The following is an 18,782-nucleotide window of genomic DNA, read 5'->3' as shown; positions in this document are numbered from 1 at the left end:
ATATAACAATATGCAATCATGTGATCATCAGGGTTTGTGCAGGCAGTGTGCTCATGAAGTGTATATAGACTGTAAATCACTAAGTGTAGGTTTAGGGGTGGGGTGGGTATAGTCGCTAAATGGATATTGGACAAATGGTGTTAAAAGTCCACACATTGCATTTAAATTAACTCACATTTTGATTGGTAATGACAGTCATGCGTCATTTCATGACGACAGACGTAACACGACACTGTCATTATTTTTATGCCAGCTAGAGGGCGCATGACTTTAAAACGTAAATATAGGTCGTAATAAGGTGCTTGAAAAACGACCTTTAGGGTCGTTTTTTTTTTTGGAGGACAGTCTGCTTTTTACATCACAGAAAACATAGTTATGTATATTAAATTGCATTTCTGTCAATAGATCCTTCTAAAATTTACACATTGCACCTTTAAGGAGCCTAACACTGGTAGCCAATCATAGATATGTCTCATGAATGCGAATGTCTTTGCAATATATTTGTCTATAGGCCCATCATTAATAATGACCGGTCCTAAGAGAGATTCTGAAGCAGTCTGATCCACAGGAGTGATGGGGAATCTCTTCTTTTTTTTATTTGCTAAATGTCAAGGCACCCGTGTGTAATGTAGATGGTATAATGCCCATCACCAGGTCATTTATTGTGGCCGGCATTAAAGCTCAATTGATTATAATGGAATCATTCCCAAGAGTCCAGAATATTTTTAGCACAACAAAACCACAGGCTTTTATGTCACATTGTATTGAGCTTGCAGTCTTTCAACCGAGTGGAACAATAATAATAATAATGTCCCCTCTTTCCTAAGTCTGATTTATTTTAGCAAATCAATCCATTCAGATTAATTTAGGTGATCTAGTTCAAACGAAAGATTCAATGATCATCATTAAGTGAAGTTCCTAAACGTAATTTAGGGAGGAGCGAGCCCATCTAATCTTCCAATCAACAGCCAGAGTATATAAGCAGCTGCTTACCTCTCTTCAGTCTCAGCTGTTTCAGCATCCCTCCACCTCCCCAAACTCCACCTTCATTTCAGGTACCTTGCACTATATAATCATATCCTATATTTATTCACTGGGGGGGTGTATCAGAGCTCGAGTTGAAGATGCTTCATCGAGCCCCTCCTCAGTGGACAGCAAGCCAAATTAGCTAACCTAATACCCTAAAGATTATATGGGCAAACGAACTCGTTAAATCATTAATTATATGGAAATAAGTTATTTTTTATTTGTTTTATTACTTGTGTAGTTGTAATTAAGATGTGTTTAAGTCTGAAACGTCACAGTAATTGAAACCCTTATTGATTTTATGCCAGATAAAGACTGCTCAGTTTGACTGTAGTTTAACCACAGAGTAGCTTATCTTCCCCAACACTCTTATCATACGATTATTTGTAATGAGAAGTGTCTGAAGTTAAATGAAAAAAACTGAACACAGATCAATCACATATACCCAGTGTAACTGGTGTTCACAACAAATACTCATAAACACCATGGAAAACACTTGCACAGATCGCCCAAGCGAACTGCACACAAACTGTTCTCGGAATCTTGTTCCGCTGCCTTCTGTGTTTTCAGACTCGTTTTCTTTGCATTTTTGCAGTTTCTGTCCCTCCCCTTGAGAAACACTTAATGGAAATCAAACCGCAGATGCTTAGAAGTGCATTGTTGTATGGAAAAAAAAAAGCACAAGAGAATTGCTCTACAGCAGCATTGTGTAACCACACATCCCAGCCAAAGGAAATGAGAGAGAACATTCTGGTTTTCTTTTCTTACTTTCAAAATGAGCCATCGGTGGCGTATTGATATGTATAGCTCGGGGACGCCCCCACTCCCGATGTACACACTGAGAGTTTCCCTCTGCTGCAAGCGCTTGAGGGAGTCTAGACGTGAAGTTAATCACATCAAACGTGAAGTCGTTCGGCTGGGAGCTCAGAGACCTGAAAGGTTTCCCTCGGCCTGTGATTCAGCCTGGAGTGGGAGTTATAGAGAGTCTGTCTCTATCTGTCTCTCTGCGCTCGGTTATTAAACTGTCATGGATAGTCTACCTGTGCTGTATACAGAGCATTAGTCATTCTATCAGCTGTGGCTTTTGCAACCAAGATAATACACTTAAAGACAACATGGAATCAATATTGGAGTTTTGTGGCTTTTAGGTCATGCAGTTTCTCTTTGCATTCACTTTGTCCTTGTTCTGGTGAAAGTCAGTTGTGAAACACACTTTTCATTCACACTGTTGGTTTCTAGAATCCTGCTTGTTTCAAAGTTTGTTTAATCCAAAACACATGAAATATACAGAAATATAGCTTGAACCAATATAGTTTAGGACAGTTTAGGTTTCTCAACTGGTGGGTCGTGACCCAAAAGTGGGTCACAAGACCATTTTGAGTGGGTTGTGGAGTGTGTAGTCAAAGAAACAACAAAAACAAAAACTTATTTCTAAATGTTTTTCTGATGCAAGACTTTTATTTTGAAAGACATGTTAACTCTTCTGCAAAGATGTTGCTCTTCTGACTGTCAGAATGTTTTTCCATTCCACTGCGCTACTTTTCCATTGTTTTTCTATGTAAACATGCTAGATGGACATATTTGTTCCAGCGTCTCGTGCATGACATGATGTTCACGTAAGTTAAACTTTTAAAAAATCTCTTGACCTTGGTGGGGGTTTTTTTCCCTGTTCTACTGACCTGCATCTCGTGTTGTCCTGATTCAGGCTATGTGTCAGTGTGATTATTATTATAACATTATTTTCATAACTTGTTAGGGCCGGTTCACTATGGAAGCTTGTTTCCGCCACTGCATAAAAAATAAAAAAGGCATAATTGTGATTTTTTTTTTATCTCACAATTCTGACTTTTTTTTCTCAGAATTGCATGATATAAAGTTGTAGTTGCAGTTGTAAGGTCAGAATTGTGTGATATAAAGTGTGAGTTATAATGTCAGAATTGATATAAGCTATAAGATATAAACTCACAATTCTGAGGAAAAAAAACATTATTTTTCCTCAGAATTGGACTTTATAACTCGCAATTCTGACTATTTCTCGTTTTTGTGAGTTTATGGGCCGGATTTACTAAACGGGGCAAAGAGCGCAATCCCACAAATGTGCCGGTGGGAGTGGCAAGTTTTGCGTGCGATCTACTGCTGATGCGCAAATTAAAGAACACAAACGCAGTCAAATCATTTACATAATGACAAACGCAATCTAACAAGAGCAGCGCAAATTAGCGTTGGGACGCAAATAAGCAGAGCTGATGCTCATCAGTTGTGGGTCGACACAGGCGCAACTTGTTACATGTAATCTGACAAACACGTACACATTTAATATCGTCTGCCAAGCCATGTTGCCCTAATATATATATATATATATAACATGGCTCTCTGTTCTCTGCGGTGTCTCCTCCTAGCAGCAACAACTGTCGCAAAGTAGGTTAAGACATGCTTTTTTGGGGGCATTAAATAATGCCGCAAATACCAGTAAATTGACGAGCGCAAATATTAGTAAATCGCAGATTCATTTAAATACTCTCCTCCCATAAATTGTGCGTCTGAAAGGAAACCTCCTACAAATACATATGCAATAAGGTCAGCCGCAAAAACAACTCAGTCCACATCTTTTCAGCGCTAATTTTGCACTGTGTGTCTTTAGTAAATCCCAACAGTAGTTTTTTAACGCCTAAAGAGGGTTTGCGCTGGCTCAAGCGGTTAGTTAATCTGGCCCCTTATCTCGCAATTCTGATTTTATAATCGCAAGTTTATTTCTAGCAATTCTAAAAAAAGAAGTCAGAATTGTGAGTTTATATCTCACAATTCTGACTTTATAACTCGCAATTCTGACTATATCTTGCATGCAATTGTGAGTTTATATCTTTAAATTCTGAGAAAAGAAGTCAGAATTGAGAGTTTATATCTCGCAATTGCAAGAAAAAATGTGGAAACTTTCTGTACTGAATTTTAAATCCCTTTCAAAATGTATTTATTAAAGTGTACACTATTTGTGGAAAGTGCCCAATGCATTGCCCCAAAAACATAATGAAATGGGTGTGTTTTATATTGAATTAGTCTCAAATCCCATCATATCAGATAGCATAACAGGATAAATTTAATTGCTACTTTCCAAGGCAGTGTTCTTAGAAAGTAGTCAACTACTTTACAATCATCTAATAATAGCTGTGTTGTCATCTCCACAGAGAAAAACACATATTTTTCTTCAGCAATCTTTGCAATTAAAACTGTGCCAGCTTAGAAATTTTGAAGATAGCCCATCTACTGGCAAATAGATTAGTTGTACGGTTCTTTGTTGTCTTTTTAATTGCACAGCAGCTCTGTAGTGAACACAGGCATGTGTGTGTATGTATGTTTCCTATAAGCCTGCACACTGTGCACTGTACCTAGGAAAACGGCAATGAATCGCTTCCCAGAGACAGTAAGAGGGGCGTATCCTGAACGTTATAAATAACTCTGGCAGTCATCTGAACATAGCCCAATTAAGTTCTTGGCCACCAACAATTTCCTCTTGCATGTGCACACAGGAAGCTCAGGTCTCTCTTGAGCTTGTCATGGTTATTAATTGGTGGACGGGTTTAGGCTGGCCGATAATGAACGCTTGAGGGAGTTTGAGGGGGAGAGGTATGCCATAAGGGGAATACATGGAATATCATGGGGTTGCCAAATATTATCTTCATCTCTGCACACTCACATAGACTCTTGTTCCCATTTCTGTTGCATATTGCTTCCAGTAGGTTTGTGAGGTTTCCTCTGGAGGCAGAGAATGCTTTGAGAGAGCAGTCAGCCCGTGTTTCCTAAAAGTACGAGTGTAACTTCGCAATTATTACTGTCTGCTGGTGTGTTATTATGTGCTGCTGAGTGCTGGATCCCTCACAGTAAAAAGAAGCGAGTGGGAGGACGTGACTCGTAGGGCTTTAAAGAGCAGTTCTTCTGTGGTCTATTAGCTGTGGACGTGTATCAGAGAGTCATGGCTCTCATTAGATTGGGCAGGGTGATTGATTCAATGCTCATAGATTCACAAATGAATAAAACAAGACAGAGAGCAGAATATGGCACTGCAGTAGAAGACAGATGCCTTGAATAGAGTGACCCATCAGAAGATTGTGTCTTTCATCACAGAAATGTCATCCTGAGACCTAAGTGGATGTGTGTGTGTGCAGTTTCCAGCTGAAATGAACACTAGTGGCAGTAAAACACCTGCAACTTTTATTCCTGTTCAAATTATCGATTAATAAAGATTTTATTTTTATTATTTTTATTTATTTATTTATTTTGCGTGGTTCCTTGCACAGTACTATATTATAACCTCAAAACACTTTTACCATAATGCATGATTTGTAAACTAATATACATTATATTGCCAAAAGTTTTGGGACGCCTGCCTTTATGTGCACATGAACTTTAATGGCATCCCATTCTTAATCTGTAGGGTTTAATATGGAGTTGGCCCACCCTTTGCAGCTATAACAGCCTCAGCTCTACTGGGAAGGCTTTCCACAAGGTTTAGGAGTGTGTTTATGGGAATATTTGACCATTCTTCTAGAAGCGCATTTGTGAGGTTAGGGAGTGATGTTGGCAAGAAGGCCTGGCTCACAGTCTCCGGTCTAATTCATCCTAAAGGTGTTTTATCAGGTTGAGGTCAGGACTCTGTGCAGGCTAGTCAAGTTTCTCCACACCAAACTCGCTCATCCATGTCTTTATGGACCTTGCTTTGTGCACTGGTGCGCAGTCATGTTGGAACATGAAGGGGCCATCCCCAAACTGTTCCCACAAAGTTGGGAGCATGAAATTGTCCAAAATGTCTTGGTATGCTGAAGCATTAAGATTTCCTTTCTCTGGAACTAAAGGGCCTGGAACTAACTAAACCCCACACCATAAATCCTCCCTCCACCAAACTTTACACTTGGCACAAAGCAGTCAGGTAAGTACTGTTCTCCTGGCAACCACCAAACCCAGACTCGTCCATCAGATTGCCAGACAGAGAAGCGTGATTCATCACTCCAGAGAACACGTCTCCACTGCTCTAGAGTCCAGGGGCGGTATGCTTTATACCACTGCATCCGACACTTTGCATTGCACTTGGTGATGTAAGGCTTGGATGCAGCTGCTCGACCATGGAAACCCATTCCATGAAGCTCTCTACACACTGTTCTTGAGCTTATCTGAAAGCCACACAAAGTTTGGAGGTCTGTAGCTATTGACTCTGCAGAAACTTGGTAACTTCTGTGCACTGTGCGCCTCAGCATGCGCTAACTCCACTCTGTGATTTTATGTGGCCTACCACTTCATGGCTGAGTTGCTGTTGTTCCCAATTGCTTCCACTTTGTTATGATACCATTAACAGTTGACCGTAGAATATTTAGTAGTGAGGAAATTTCACAAATGGACTTATTGGACAGGTGGCAACCTATCACGGTACCACGCTTGAATTCACTGAGCTCCTGAGAGTGACCCATTCTTTCACAAATGTTTGTAGAAGCAGTCTGCATGCCTAGGTGCTTGATTTTATACACCTGTGGCCATGGAAGTGATTGGAACACCTGAATTCAATGATTTGGAGGGGTGTCCCAATACTTTTGCCAATATAGTGTATTTTGATGTTTGCATCACATAACCAACTCCATATGTATGGCTTTTCTGATGTAGTAAACTTGCTTGTTAGCTCACCCACGATAAAAGTGCTCAAAGAAGTGAGCTAAAATAACGTGGTTGCTTCAGCAAATGTGTTTTTATCTCATGTTTGTTTTTGTTAAAGTCCTTTTGTGGTCAATAATTTCATCTCTTAAAACTCATCTTTGATCACCAAAATGACATATTTAAATGTTTTTTATCCCTTGAAAAAAAATTCTTAATACCTGAAAATAGCTTGAATGTAACTCTACACCCTTGCCTCATTTAGTATACGGGGATCTACTGTATGAATATGCACATTAGCCCCGCCTCACTCACCCACACCCGCTCAGAGATTCACTCGTTGACGATCAAACATTGACATGATTGATTACAAGGTATTGTAATGGTTTGTGATGTCTGAAACACCAGCTATTTCATACCGCATTTTTGAAACTGTCTTTGGTTCACTGCAGTTTTAAGAAGAAAATACTTAGTGATGGTGTTGACTGTTGATGAAATTGCACATGGTTTGTCTTAAAGCATATTAAAAACACCACATAGACATATAAACAACATTAAAAACTTGATTTTCACCACAGGGGGACTTTAATATTATCGGCAATAGTTAGAGCAGTAAACTTTAACCTCCACTCACCCAAATTTGCTACACCCCACTTCTCTAACTAAATAGTATTTAGTGTACTAAATAGTAAATAGTATTTGGCATTTGGAGTTTGTCTTTTAGCACAAATCCTCACACAGTTAACATTTGAGATTTCCAAGTATATGTGTCAAGATCAACTGATATATTCCTGTTTAATGAAACACCTTTCACATAAAATGAGAGTTAACAGCAAATGCACATTTCATTTAATGCTAATGTCCACTACAGTTTCAAGTACACCTGAAAGTGGACATGATGCGCGTGTCTGGATTCATCCCCTGATGAGCTTTGATAAGTCTATGCTGCAGTTTAATGAATATGTGATAATGTGTTTTTATCTCTCAGCGGGATTGTTTTGAGATGCGCCTCATTTGTCTTTGAGGAAATTTGTGTGCTGCATTTAAATATGCTCAGGACAATGCTTTTCATGAAAAATGACCCAACAGGAGTAATTCAGCAGGGTCAGTTTAATTCAAATGCAGAGTGCTTGTGCTGTGACATTCAGGTTTGCGGTGAGCTGTTTTACGAGAACAAGGGAATATTTTGTCAATAACACATGATCAATTACATCCACGGCTGTCTGCTAATTGATACTTCCTGACATGTCTCATGCAGAATAAAATTAGCATGATTTACCCAACAGCCTGTTTGATTTGCTAATGATTTCTGATTGTGTTTATTGTTGGAGCAAGAACAAAATAAAGCTGGAAACATAAAACAAACAGGCTGATACAATGGTGCATTATGGATAATTATCGATTTTGTATGGCCTATGATGATTTTGACATGCAAACAATGCTTTTCTTGACATGTACAATAATATGTTTGTATTCTAATATGTTGTTTTTGGAAATATGCTATAGTACATACTATGATTTAAAAGAAAACATAATATTTGATAGTACCTTGATATTAACCCCTTAACTGGTATGTTATAACCATGTAATATCATTGTAATAACAATTTTTTGTACCGTTACAGTACAGTACTGTACTTTCCAGCTATCCTAACCCAAACACAAACCATTTGATCAGAGCAGACCAACACCCACAAAGACCTCCAGAGCAAGGTGCAATCCATTCCTCGGATATTCACCATGTCAATGAAATCAGTGCTGTCAACCCAATCACCTGCTCAACCACAGGCGCCGCGAGTCTCATTCAGTGTGTTGTGTGCAGATGACAGATTATGGATCGAGCTATTCAGCCGTCGGCTGTCTAGATCAAATGAGGCGGCACACACGGATTAATTATTCAAATTCCCATTATGATCTTAATGATTTCACAGCACAGCTACAAGCTTAACAGCTCAATGTTTGGGGTGTTATTTCAACTAGGGCTGATGGGTCCGATGGCCCACTAGAGTTTGTCTCTTTCTGTCTCCTGTGTTTCAGATTGTATAAATCCTTTGCAGAAAGGCAGATAAAGTGATGGAAATATGATGGCATTTTGATCCTCTCACTACAGTACTTTAAGATTATATTCTTATAATCTCCACATACATTCAGAGAGATTATATTGAGATTATACTGCATTATTATGAATGTTTGATAACATACATGCACATGGAATGCACAATTTAATCAACATTTCGGCCAATTACACTATATCAATGCTGATCTTATGAACATTTTTATCACATTTCCTCATTTACAGTATATAATAATATCACTGTGAGCTTACATGAGTTTTTTTTCTCACAGATAGAGAGAATGTTTCTTCCTACTTCATCTGTCTTAGAATTAAATGATGTTTTTGGTGTATACATTTTCTTTTAATACAACATTATAAAATATTGCTTTTTGATTTCCCTGCTGTAAAATCCATATAAAACCAGCTTCAGATAGTAGCTGAATTTACATGGTGCTTGACAAGTCAGTGGACTACCAGCTGGTGGAAATGAGCTAAACCTGGTTGATTATCTTTGTCAAACTAGTTAGAGCTGGTGATATTAAAGTTTTTATATTATAGTTACTGTAGTTACTATGGTTCTTATTAATATTAACATTTTTGTGTTTTCTCAGTTAAAATGTTTTGTTGTGTTTTTGTCATATATATATATATATATATATATATATATATATATATATATTTAGTTCCCTTTTGAAGAAATCTAACAGTGCGTCAACTGAAGCTATGGTGATCCGCGGCCACCGTGATTTTGCATGGTGAACATATTTTGTTGATCCTGGAACAATGTTTCTGTCCGAAAATCCTAATCCTATCCCTACCCCTAAACCTAAACCTGCCCATAACTTATCCCTAAAATCAGAGGGAAATGATAGGTGAATAACACTAATGTAGAAGTAACTAACCCTGGATGTAAGCCTAAACTTGACATAAACTGTGAACTTGTCCCTCAATCTGATTGGTTGATTGGAATTTTGTTCCAGGATCAACAAAGAGGTTGATCCAAGAACATGCTGTACTTGGTGAAATCCGTTCACTGGTGATCGTGGAACCAGGTATCTGAGCCACGTGTAACATCATGTCATTCATTGGCCGACGCAGTGAGATGATGTTGCAAGGTGCATAAGTGTATAAGAAGGGCGCCTGAAAACACATAATCAGCTTCTTTTTCATCAGGAAGCTGCTTGTTTGTGTGCTGTGTGAAGATAGCAGTGTATGCAAAAGAAAGGAAGAGGGTAAGCAGAATAATGGTGAGCAGACAGTTTAAACAGTGTGTCCCTCCATGCCCTTGTTTTATAATGCCTGGCGATGGTCACGAGCTGTGTTATCTGTCTGGGAGCGGAGCATGGATGTTCAGTCCTCTAGAGATTTGGATGCAATAATTGTGCTGAATTCTCACTGAGAAAGCTCCACTCCCAGCTGGCTTTCTTCACGATAGTCAAGCCGCTGAGCTCTGCGGCTCTAGCCCCGTGTTGGCCGAGGTAGCAAACACAAAACAAAAGATTGTGGGGGATCTCAGACTAAGTTGGTAGAGGAGCGTGGGGGAGTTCCCCTCACCTCTCCTGCTGTCTCCATTGTCCTTATGCCAGAAGTGGAAGGCTCATCGGTTTCTTCTTCGGAAAACAAGGACTGATAATTCTGACGAAATTAGCGTGCTGTCAGAAGAGACAAATATATCCTTCTCCACACAGCAAAGCGCTGAAGACAATAACCTAGTGGAGCTTATGACTCGTGCCACAGCCCGACTAAGCCTGAACTGGTCTGGCTCGAAACACGAGACTGCAGACGGAAGCTTAGACGATCGATATCTGCGGAGTCATAAGTGTACAGCTCCAGTGAGCCTTCCTTTTCTCCCAGACCTGTACACTGAGGTTTCCAGGTTGGTGGAGACATCTATACTCTGCTCGAGTGGTCCATTCGGCTTTGAGCTACTCGAATGTAGAGGGGCTGGGCGAGCAGGGTTATGGGAGGATGCCTAATGCGGAAAGGAATTTAGTGAATTACCTTTCCTCTGGGACATCTTCATCACTGAAGGCTCCCATTTTGCCCTCTAAACCATGTCAGGCATCATCAAGGTAGGTGGGCAGAGTGTATGAGATGGCTGGTCAAACTGGTGGAGCTTTGCACACTTTGGCAGTACCGCAAGCTTACCAGGCAGACCCTCTCAAAGAGCTGGATCAAGGGGAAGATTAATCCCTGAGGCGGTCTGTGAACCGCGTATGATCTAGCTATGATCTGGCTGGTCTATGGCTGCTATGGTGGCGATGGAAAGGCATCTGTGGCTTAATTTGTCAGGCATCAAGGAGTGTAGTAAAGCTGTCCTCCTGTCTCACCCTCTGGACTGCTGTTGAGACTGAAGTTCAGAGAGGTGAGAACACAGTCAGGCGCCTTTGGGAAATATATCCTCCACCGGGTTCAGTCTCCTCTTTAATCGTCTGTGCACTTACCAGGAACGAGTTCCTGGAGGGAAGAGCAGGATGCCAGTGTGGCTGCCCGAGCTCCCTCTCTGAGGTGTGGGGAACAAATGCACCGTAATAGGAATAAGTCACACACAGATCTGAGGGCTGTGAGTATGGCGAAAAAAAGAGGAGAGTGATTGAGCAGTGCCGTTGCCCAAGCTCTCTCCCCCTATTCCATTCTTTTTTCTTCCTTTCTTCTAGTCCCACCCTTTGAGGAGGGTGTTGGGACACAAAAAGCATAAAACTAGGGGATGGCTGGCATCAGGTTGAGCCTGGCACTTGTGGTTATTATTTTAGGACTGGGGCAGTCTAAACTGAGGTTGGGCCCACTCCTTACCCTAAAAAAATAAAAAAAAGTAAGCTAGCTTGTTTTACTAAGGCATGAATAGCCTGCTGTTCGGTTCCCTGAAAAAAATATTCTTAGAAGTAGAGCTGGACAGAAGGCTGTATAATAGTTGTTATACTCTCTTCTCTGTCACCTTCTCTAGGTCTGGACGTTAAGTAAGGTTATGCTTCTTCTCATTGCCCCAGCCCATGGTTTCTGTTAGATGTGGGCCAACATGTACTTAGCCGAGGCTATGTCAGTTTACTGATAGCTCTGCTCTAAGGGATCTAGACTCTCTTGGACCATGGGTCGGACTAGTTTGAGATTCTCATTTGAGCATAGAAGCTTCAGGGCCTTTCCTAACATCATTATACTAGTTACTGGGAGCAATGTTGCAAGGTGTGTACCGCTCACCCGCTGAGGCCTTTGAGTTTTTACTGCATAGCTTGTCAGATTTGTTCTAACCCATCACCCATCATAGCATCAGTTGACACAGTGTTTAGTTCCCTCAAAATGTTTAGGTTACGAATGTAACCCGGTTCTCTGAGAAGGGAATGAAACGCTGTGTCATGTCACCATGCTTCAGGCACACATCTTCCTTCAGACAATATGAATATGATGTTCTCAGGTGCCCTTTTTATATGCTAGGGCGCACCTTGCAACATCAATGTGCTGCGTCAGTCAGTGAATGGCATGATGTTACATGTGCCTCAGACATCAGGTTCCGCGAGGGCGCGTCCCCACAGCGTCAGTCAAGACAGTGTCTGACCAGGTTACAGTGAACAGTGTTGCATACCTAACTTAGACGTTTTTATCAATTTATCAAATATTTTTATTCATTTTTATTTCAGCTTTAGTTTTGGTTATTTTAGTACGTCAAATTAAACTAAATGAAAATTAGAAATGTTGCCTTGATAACTAGTTGAAATAAAATAAGTTAAAAGTTTTTTATATTTTATTTTCTTTCAAGTATCAGAAGTTTTTATATGGTTTTCATTTATTAGTGAGTAAACTATAAAAACCCTTACACAGTAAAAGCATAGTATTGTCATGGTACCATGTCCATTGCAAGATCATGTTACCTTTTTGAAAACACTACTTTTACCTCACTAATTGATTTTTACCATCTTTCTGAGGCTGCAATCTTACCTTCAGAAACACAATGCTGTCAAGGACATTGAACCAATTAAAGATATTTTCTGAATGTTTTCACACATTCTTTCAGTGCACCATCTGTTAATAATAATAATGAAAATGAATAAATTAATGATTTATTTCAGAACAGATCGGCTTGTAAAGTTTGTAAAATACTATCATGATTGTATACCCGCAACATTTGTACCGTAATCAATCATAGTAGGCTTTTTTGGATGTTTGTGTTCCAGATGGAAATACTATGGGATATCAGCAGGGAGAGAGATCCAGAAAGGCCTCTTAGGGACCGGCAGCTGCTTAGGCAATAAACTTCCTAGAAATGCTATATTGTGTCTGACATGCCTTTTACATACTAAAAAAATTACTGTGAGGTCAATAGGTCAAAACATGAATACATTTATCATATTTAAAAAAAAAAATTTTTGTATTACACTGTCATTTTATTCTTAAGAAAAATTATGATGTTCTTAAGAACATATTTGAGCACTTAGGAACATTGTACAAATGTTTTTCTTAAGAAGACCTTCATAGAACATCTTACCATTGGCTTTGAAAGACTTCTTGGCTATTCAGGCACTCATCAAACATTTCAGTTCCAAAGTGAGTTGCCTACCTAGAAAGCATTTTTAAGCATCATAGTCCTGACTTAAATGCTGTGACTTGAAGCAATATTATGATGCTTTCTCTTTTTGTCCAAATTATAAGGGATGAATGAGGCATATTGAAATGAAATCACAAAATGCTTTGTGAGAAGCTTGAAAAAAAAATAAATAAATAATAATAATAATAATAATATTTTTATTTTATTTTATTTTATTTTATTTTATTTTATTTTATTTTATTTTATTTTATTTTATTTTTTTATTTTATTTTATTTTATTTTATTTTATTTTATTTTATTTTATTTTATTTTATTTTATTTTATTTTATTTTATTTTATTTTATTTTATTTTATTTTATTTTATTTTATTTTATTTTATTTTATTCCTGTAATGCAAAGCTGAATTTTCATCAGCCATTACTCCAGTCTTTTGTGTCACATAATCCTTCAGAAATCATTCTAATATGCTGATTTGATACTCAGTTATTATCAAAGTTGGAAACAGTTGTGTTGCTCAATATTATTTTTTGATACTTTTTTTTTCAGGATTCATTGATGAAAAATAGTCAAAAAGAACAGCATTTATTCAAAATAGAAATATTTTTAAATTTATCAATTTAACGCATCCTTGCTGAAAAAAAGTATTAATTTCTTCCAAAAAAAAAGAAAGAAAGAAAAAAATACTGACCCCAAACTTTTGAACAGTAGTGTATATTGTTACAAAAGATTTCATTTAAATAAATGCTGCTCTTTTTTTAACTTCTTATTCATCGAAGAATCCTGAAAAAAGTATCACGTTATAAAAAAATATTAAGCAGCACAACATTTGTAATAAATCAGCATATTAGAATGGTTTCTGAAGGATCATGTGACACTGAAGACTGGATTTAGTGATGATCAAATAAATCCAGGCTTGATGAGTAGAAGAGAGAGACTACTTTCAAAAACGTTAAAAATAGTAATGTTTCCAAACTTTTGAATGGTAGTGTGTATATATATATAATAGGCAATATATATATATATATATATATATATATATATATATATATATATATACACACTGTATATATTTCATTTAATACCAAAAAGTGTCTATAAAAATAATCTAATACAACACTATACTATACAGTATTTGACTGTTCTAGTGTTTGTGCTTATTGCTGTTATTTTCAGACTCATCTGAAATCAAATATCAGTTTGGCAGTTCACTTGTCCAGCTGGAGTCAAGCACCATTTGTGTGAAGAATTCCCTATGTAGTGTTTCAAATCAACCTCTTGAGAGATTCCATGTGTTTATGATGCTGCATTAATGGATCTGATGTGGGCAGCAAGACAGCTCACTAGCTTCGGGAAACAATATTGCTGTTGAATATCACAGTGTGTCTTCTCATTATATTTCCCGTGAATCCAGTGATACAGCACCAGTGAAGCTGTCTTCAGCTCATCACTATAGCAACATCTCCATTGTCCAAGCCATGTCTGTCCTGCACACTCAGTTATCATGTGTCCTACGCTCCATTCGCTGCAATTCTGGTGTCATTACATGATCCTCACATACACGCATACCTTTATATATATCTCTTTTTCCCCAGTACTGTCACATCTTTTTGTGTCGTGTACTTCCTGAATGCCATCTTGCGTCTATTAGTTTAGCATGAAATCATATGCAAATGTTGACCTCAGGGTGGCATGGGGGATAACAGCTCAAATGATTGTGTCAGTGAGAGATAAGCATCAGCCAGTGATCTTCAGAACAGCTCCAGGCTTCACACGTCCTCATCTCACGCAGGAAACACAGCCATCACATCATCATCCCATCTGCCTTCTGCATTACAGTACAGCAAGCAGTCTACAAACACAATGATAATGCTTGTGATGTGTGATAGAGAGTCATTTGTCATTGATTTACATCTGGATTAATAAGTCTGAGCAACAATGACCACATTTACATGCATCACAAGCCTGTGTTTTATTTGGACATGTGCAGGCATAGTAGCCGATTTTAAAGGGTTTGTTCACCCAAAAATGAAAATTCAGTCATTAATTACTCACCCTCATGTCGTTCCACACCCGTAAGACCTTTGTTCATCTTTGGACCACAAATTGAGATATTTTTGATAAAATCCGATGGCTCAGTGAGGCCTGCATTGACAGCAAGATGATTCAATCTTTCAGATGCCCAGAAAGCTACTAAAGACGTATTTAAAACAGTTCATGTGACTACAGTGGTTCGACCTTAATGTTATGAAGCGACGAGAATACTTTATGTGCACCAAAAAAAATCAAAATAACAACTTTATTCAACAATATCTAGTGATGGGAGATTTCAAAACACTGCTTCATGAAGCTTCGAAGCTTTACGAATCTTTTGTTTCGAATCAGTGGTTTGAAGCGTGTATCAAACTGCCAAAGTCACGCCTCCCAGTGGTGAACCATTGAACTTTCGAAACACTTATGACGTAATAAAGCCTTATTTACTGAAATCACGTGACTTTGGCAGTTTGATACACGCTCCAAACAGCTTTTATGACATATATTTTGTGATGGAACATCCAAAACAATGTTGTTTGTTGGGTTAAATACACTTGGTGTGTGTGTACGTACATATGATGATATTTTTATGGTAACACTTTTGTATGAGGAACAATTCTCACTTTAAACCAGCTTCTTATTAGCTTGCATATTGGCTGTTTATTAGTACTTATAAAGCACATATTAATGCCTTATTCTGCATGACCATATTCCACATCCCTAAATCCTACCCAATACCTAAACTTAAATGCTACAACAACTACTTTACTAACAATTAATAAGCAGAAATTTAAGAGTTTATTGAGGCAAAATTCGTAGTTACTGTAAGAGTGTTACGGTATGGTGGTGTAGAGATGAGGCAGATACGGATTTCCACAGTTATAGACAATACTTTAATCAACACGGGCAAGGAGTAACCAAACATACACTTAACATAAACAGAGAACGGACGAGGAGTGAAGGGAGTGAGTGCAATATATGGGAGTGCAGACAATAGAGTCCAGGTGCAGGTGATGAGTGCTGATGAGGAACTGACGAGGGAAGTGAGTGCAGGTGTGGAGAACAGGAGGAACATGGGAATTGAAGTCCAGGGAAACAAGGGTTCTGTGACATTACCCCCCCCTCCCGGTAGGCGCGTCCTCGCGCCGTAGATGAAACAACCGGGAGGGGGGCGGGCGCCCTGGAGACCTCAAGCTGGTGCAGGGGGAGGAGCAAACTGGAGTGGAGGTCTCCAGGGCAGGTTCAAAAGCCATGGCAGGTCAGGGGCTGAAGGCAGCCATGGCGGGTCAGGGGCTGAAGGCAGCCATGGCGGGTCAGGTGCAGCGGGCAGCCATGGCGGGTCAGGTGCAGCGGGCAGCCATGCAGCGGGCATACATGGCGGGTCAGGTGCAGCGGGCAGCCATGGCGGGTCAGGTGCAGCGGGCAGCCATGGCGGGTCAGGAGCCGAAGCCTTCGAGGCGTTGAGCCCAGGCGTCGCTGAAGGACTGGCGGGTGATGGCGGAACCGAAGGCTCCGCCGACCGAAGCGCAGCCGGGGCTCCAGAAGGCCGCAGTAGAACAAGGATGACAGACAACAAAGTGAACACCGGGGGGAGTGAGGAGGCCAACTGGAACTGAGGGACGGAGGGACGGAGCGGAGATGGAGGAGTGCAGTCCAGAGGGGAAGGCAGGCAGACGAGGGACCAAGGTGTGAGCGGAGGCAGGATGGAGACTGGTGAGACTAGTGGCCTGATGGACAACGGTGGAGCAGAGGGAGGTTGGAGCCGGGGTGACGGTAATCGCCCAGAGGTCCGAGGTGGAGATCTGGGCGAGGGGGCTAGAGGTGAAGGTTCAGTGTATACATAAATGGGAGGAGGCGGGAGAGGGAGGCAGGGAGGGAAAACAGTCTTTACAAAGTTCATAATGAAGGGCTCGGTGGCGGAGACTGGCGCTGCTTGCTCGGCGGCGAAGACTGGTGCTGCTTGCCCGGCGGCGGAGACTGGCGCGGCTTGCTCGGCGGCGGCTGGAGCGGCTTGCTCGGCGGAGATCGGTCGGAACTGCGGCTTGCTCGGCGGAGACTGGAGCGGCTTGCTCGGCGGAGACTGGAGCGGCTTGCTCGGCGGAGACTGGAGCGGCTTGCTCGGCGGAGACTGGAGCGGCTTGCTCGGCGGAGACTGGAGCGGCTTGCTCGGCGGAGACTGGAGCGGCTTGCTCGGCGGAGACTGGAGCGGCTAGCTCGGCGGAGACTGGAGCGCTTGGCTCGGCGGAGACTGGAGAGCTTGGCTGGCGGAGACTAGAGCTTGGCTCGGCGGAGACTGGAGAGCTTGGCTCGGCGGAGACTGGAGAACTTGGCTCGGCGGAGACTGGAGAACTTGGCTCGGCGGAGACTGGAGAACTTGGCTCTGTCCAAAAGTCTATAAGCCAGGCCACCTCACTTGGTGGCTCGCACAGGGTTGGAGCTGCAGGCTCGGAAAGGGCTGGAGCGGGCTCGTTCATCCCCTCAAATACAATTAAAACCCCCACAGGCACTGGAGCTGGCTCTGTGGGGACTGGAGCGGGCTCTGGAGAGACTGGAGCGGGCTCTGGAGAGACTGGAGCGGGCTGGAGAGACTATTGGAGAGACTATTGGAGAGACTGGAGCGGGCTCTGGAGAGACTGGAGCGGGCTCTGGAGAGACTGGAGCGGGCTCTGGAGAGACTGGAGCGGGCTCTGGAGAGACTGGAGCGGGCTCTGGAGAGACTGGAGCGGGCTCTGGAGAGACTGGAGCGGGCTTGGAGATACTGGAGCTTTTTATTGCCCCTTTCCCTATGTATGTCTGTACTTCCTTTTTCTGCACTTCATCAAAACGGAAGTTTCTGTCTCCAAAACAAATTGCTTGTTTGTGTAAACATACTTGGCATTAAAGCTCATTCTGATTCTGATTCTGGATTTGGCATTACAATAGAAATTAGTGCATAATTTCCAGGGAAACAAGGGTAAAAGAGTGAATATGTGTTCTGGAGGACGACACAAATGAAAGCCTAAAATGGGCAACATTATTCCTATAAAGAGAATTCCAAATGACTAACCTGTTTTTGGTTCGTTTAATGTCTTTGGTCCGTATTGCCTTCATAAATCGTCGAACTCAACAGAGTCATTTTCAGAACACCTCTGCTTAATTAACTGTATTTTGTTTGTTTATATGAATACAGGTATATATTTTTTGCAATATATACACTGCCGACCCCCCCCCGAAAAAAGAGTTGCTGTGGATTTTAATAGGCAAATACTTAAGAGTCTATGACTGGATCATTATTGCTGGGATTATTATTTCTATTATTTCTAGCATGTTTTATGTTTGGCAACGGTTCTTTTAACCCTAATTGATGGAGTGTGTAGCTTTTCATTTCTTAAACAACCATGTCGGAAGACCATATTCCAGGATGACAATGTCAAGATTCATCAGGGTTAAAATTGTGAAAGAATGGTTGGAAGGGAACATGAAGAATAATTTTCCTCATTAACCTCAGTTTAAGTATTTG

The 18,782-nt window shown here is 40.7% G+C and overlaps 1 protein-coding gene across 3 annotated transcripts in view; it reads left to right on the top strand.

Annotated features, from left to right (window-relative positions):
• Nucleotides 1-18,782, top strand: part of prkcab (protein kinase C, alpha, b) — a 201,938-nt gene that overhangs the window by 102,822 nt on the left and 80,334 nt on the right. The gene's annotated exons all lie outside the window — the stretch shown is intronic.

Source organism: Megalobrama amblycephala, linkage group LG1, assembly GCF_018812025.1.
Source record: "Megalobrama amblycephala isolate DHTTF-2021 linkage group LG1, ASM1881202v1, whole genome shotgun sequence".
In the NCBI taxonomy this organism is placed as follows: Eukaryota; Metazoa; Chordata; class Actinopteri; order Cypriniformes; family Xenocyprididae; genus Megalobrama; species Megalobrama amblycephala.
Note: the sequence above shows the minus strand (reverse complement) of the source record. Positions and strands in the feature narration are given on the sequence as shown.